At 42.0% G+C, this 4,044-nt stretch overlaps 1 long non-coding RNA gene across 1 annotated transcript; it reads right to left on the bottom strand.

Moving 5' to 3' along the window:
* Window positions 1-714: 714 nt before the first annotated feature.
* LOC306811156 lies at window positions 715-2,835 on the bottom strand. The gene is made up of 3 exons (XR_013776617.1): window positions 2,431-2,835; window positions 1,319-1,369; window positions 715-777 (listed from the first exon to the last, which is right to left on the bottom strand). It is a non-coding gene; the product is annotated as an uncharacterized lncRNA (long non-coding RNA).
* Between the last annotated feature and the right edge of the window lie 1,209 nt (window positions 2,836-4,044).

Here is a 4,044-nt window from a genome sequence, read left to right as displayed (position 1 = left end):
GTTTCTAAACACTGCAGACTTTTGGCCAATTTCCAGTGAAAACACTCATTTATACCATTATAATTTATAATAATTATATATATATATATATATATATATATATATATAATTATATATTGATAAAGCTTTCCCAAATACTATGAGTAGTGGTCAGACCACCATGATGAAGACAACATTAATTTGGGGAGGGACTGATCCTGACAATAGCAGCCCACGCTAGAAGATTTGGATCAGAGAATGCAGAAGCTCATTTTAACCCTGGGGAAGTCTGAGCTAAATAAAATAAAATGCAGAGACTGGAATTGCAAGTTTACACTGCTGCAGAAATAAAAACTGTAAAGGCAAAGCCCCATGATGCTCGCTGATATATTAAATATCACACCAAACATTAAAAAAACACAAAGAAAAAATTCTTGACAATCTTGGAATTTTTAAGAGATGACCTCCAAAAAGGAGAAGGAAATTTCCTCTCTTATTTGTGTTTGTTGTTTGCATCAGGGCATTTCCCAAGGGCTGCATTTGTTCCCTGGATGAAGAAATAGGGAGCAGCTGTTGGGGAGCAGATCCAGGGGGCTGTGCAGTGCCTGGGGTTGTGACAGACCCCTCAGCCCCTCCAGAGAGCTGAGAATGTCCTGCCAAGCTGGGGAGGCTTGGTGACAAACAAGCAGGAATTGAGCAAATATTGGTGTTTAATAAAGTTATTTCCATCTCTGACCAGAGCTGTGGGACACCTGAGAGTGGGACCCTGGTGCCATCTGAGCTTGATCTTCTCTTTCTCTGATCCAAAAAAAAAAAAAATCCTTTGCAAGAGAGGCATCAGCACACTGATAATCACCAGACAAAAAAATGTGTTGTTGGTGATATCACAAACATTTACAAAGATAATCTCTGTGCAGAACTCCCTCGAGAAAAATTAAAATAAAAAGAATAAATAGACAATGACGACGATGCCGGTACATAAATATTTTCCATAGAAACTGCTGGTGTGAGACAGAATGACTTCTTTGGCTTTTATCATATTTTCAGTAGATTTATTAGAAGTTTATGAGACAGAATATGGCTTTGGCTATGCACCAAGGTATGAAAACTGACAAGGAAGAGAACATCAAATCCCTGAGGACTGAGGGAGAAACTCTGTGGGGGTGCAAAGCTTTACCAGCTTGTTAGCATCACCCCTGAGAGTCCAATCCAGAGATGGCACAGGGAAAACAGCTCAGCTGCTGGAAAGGTTTTATCCTGTGCCACAGCAATTTGTACCCTCTAAGTGCTTGGGCTCATGAAAATGTTCAAGTGCTTCTACACATCCCAAAATACTTACATGCACTTTACTGCAATCATCTTTTTAAGATTGTTGGTGTCAAAATTGCAGCTAATCATGTTAAATATGGCCCTAAATATCTTGCAGGCAGAGTTTCCCTACCAAGGCTTAAGTAAGGAAAACAGCAAGGCAAAAATCTGTAGTTCTTACCCATTCCAGAAGAAACATATTGCAATATGATGAAAAGCAGCATGTGCCCCACAGGGAAGAGCATCCCTGCTGCTGTTGAAGACCTAAGAGTGGATAATTATACAGCACAAACAGACATGAGCACACCTGAGCATCCATTGGACAGAAAACGTGATGGAAATCCACAGAATGCCAGAGGGGTTTGGGCTGGGAGGGACCTTAGAGCTGATTTAATTCCAGCTCCCTGGCTGCCCCCAGAGCACAGCCCCATCCAGCCTGGTCCCTTCCAACCCAAACCAAGCTGGGATCCCAGGGTTTCTATTCAATTCACTCCAACAAGAGCAGAAGGGACCTGTCTGTCCTCTGAGTAAAAAGAAAAATCTCCCCCAGAAGGAAGCTGTCTGTGCAAGCACTGAGAATCTCTAGGTGTGGTTGAGAAGGCAAGAAAAATCCCAAAATACCTAAAAACCTGTTTGTGTTGGCCTTAGACACTGAAGGCTCTGGTCTTCAAAGCATATCCTAAAATTTTTGAAAGTATTAAATCATGATCATAGATTAGAAAAAAATGGATTATTTAACCTGGCCATGCAGCAGATAAAGTCATCAGGGAAGTCAGGAATGTGGCTGATGGAGAATTGAGCATTTCTTCTGCAATTCTCAGCCTCTGCAGGCAGAGAAGGTGAAGGGGTCCCAGAAAGAGCAGAGAGGAGGAGCCAGCAGAGCTGTGTGAGCACAGCATTGGCACAAGAGCTTTCTGTGAGACTTGGAACTGATCTGTAATTTTCCAAGGAAGAATTAAACTTTGGATGTAGAACCTCATGTTAAAGAACAAAATCCCAGGAGCTGGTTGGGGCAATAGATGCAAATAATTAAAATTTAATTTTATGTTCCTTAGTTACTAACAAAGAGGTTTTTATGGCTAAATTTTCGTGATTGTTTCCTGTTGATAATATAACAAAAAACATGGTCCAGGAAAAGCAGACTTGTGGGAATTCTGGATTTCCTAGATTAATCTTGATTTTGAGTGGAAAGTTTGAAGTAGTTTTTCTCTTTCCTCTGATTTTTATTCAATTTTCCCCCTCCCATCTGGGATATCACATCCAAGCTGTTAAATTCAGCTCATGATTATCCCCCCTCACTCACAGGAGCCCTCAGAGCTGTGGGCACTGAGCAGCTGCTCATTCCAGATGTGGAGAGATGGGAGCACAGCCCAGGTCCTGCTGCTGACCCACTGATTTGGGATTGGAAACAGCAAAGGGAGAGGAGCTCCAGAGCTCTGACCCCAATTCCCTGGCAATGAGGGGACTGGAGCTCATTCTGATTCCATTCCCTGGCATTGAGAGAAGCTGGAGCTCATTCTGATCCCATTTCCCTGACATTAAATGGACTGGAGCTTGTTCTGATCCCATTTCCCTGACATTAAAGGGAGCTGGAGCTCATTCTGATCCCATTTCCCTTTCACTGAGAGGAGCTGGAGCTCGTTCTGATCCCATTCTCTGGCATTGAAAGGAGCTGGAGCTCCTGCTCTCTCCTCTGCTCACTGCTGAGGTCACCAAGCAGAGCAGAGGAGCAGAGGGAGCCTTTTTTTTCCCTTTTTCTGCCTTTTTTTTTGCCCTTTTCCCCAGCATTTCCGGAAGGAGCCCGGACACCTCTGCTCATATCCTGCATTTGGCTGCTTCTGGGACCAAAGGGAAACCTCAAAGCAGATGGGATTTAGCTTACTTACATTCCCTATAGCTAACTCAGATTTTATTAAACACAGCTGTAATCCCAGACTCCTTCAGATGTGTGAGCTCACTGCTGACGTCACTCCCAGCCCTGTGGAAATCCAGGCCTAGCAAGAATTTTGAGGGGGAAGGAAAAAAGGAATAACGAGACAGAGAATTTGTCATCAATTTGTCATGAATTGAGCAAAGAGATGTAAGTTTGTCACCGAGCCCAGAACAATTCTTTTATTCTTCACATCCAGCTTTGACTGAGAGCAGAGTCCATCAAATAGCACAGAAAAATAAAAATATACACCAGAATAAACCAGGATATACCAACTGCCTTCCCTTCATTCTCCAAACCCAGCAGCCTCCTCACAAATTTGGGACTCTCTCAACATCAACAGCTCAAGAGCAAATTTAGTTTAAACTTTCTCTCTTGCTCATAACTGCCTTGCTCAGCCCAGATTTAAGTTTGTCTTTGTTTCAGAGCCAGCAAATAAAGCAAACCTCCAGGAGAGAATAATCCAAATCATTGCACATTAAAACAGGGTTGGTTTTATGACAGTGCTACAATAGACATCATGTAAGCTGCTTTTATTCTGAACACAATCCTTTTATCCCCAGGTTGTTTGAGTGTCAGTGGTGTGACAGTAATGTACAAATACTCCTCCTAAACTTAATTTACAGCATTGAAGTTAACTGAATGCACGAGTTCTGTCATTAAAGAACTGACATTTCCCTTTTCTAGTTTCGTTGCTGATATTGCACATCAGTATCAATAATTTAACAATACGTTTGTTTCCAAAATGACCAGGACAGAGCAGAAAAGTCTTGTTGTTGTAAAGGGGTAAAATCAAAGTGTTTTTTGTCCTAAACAAATGATAAGCA

Source organism: Erithacus rubecula (genome assembly GCF_903797595.1).
Source record: "Erithacus rubecula genome assembly, chromosome: 21".
Lineage (NCBI taxonomy): Eukaryota > Metazoa > Chordata > Aves > Passeriformes > Muscicapidae > Erithacus > Erithacus rubecula.
This window is presented reverse-complemented; position numbering and strand designations above follow the sequence as displayed.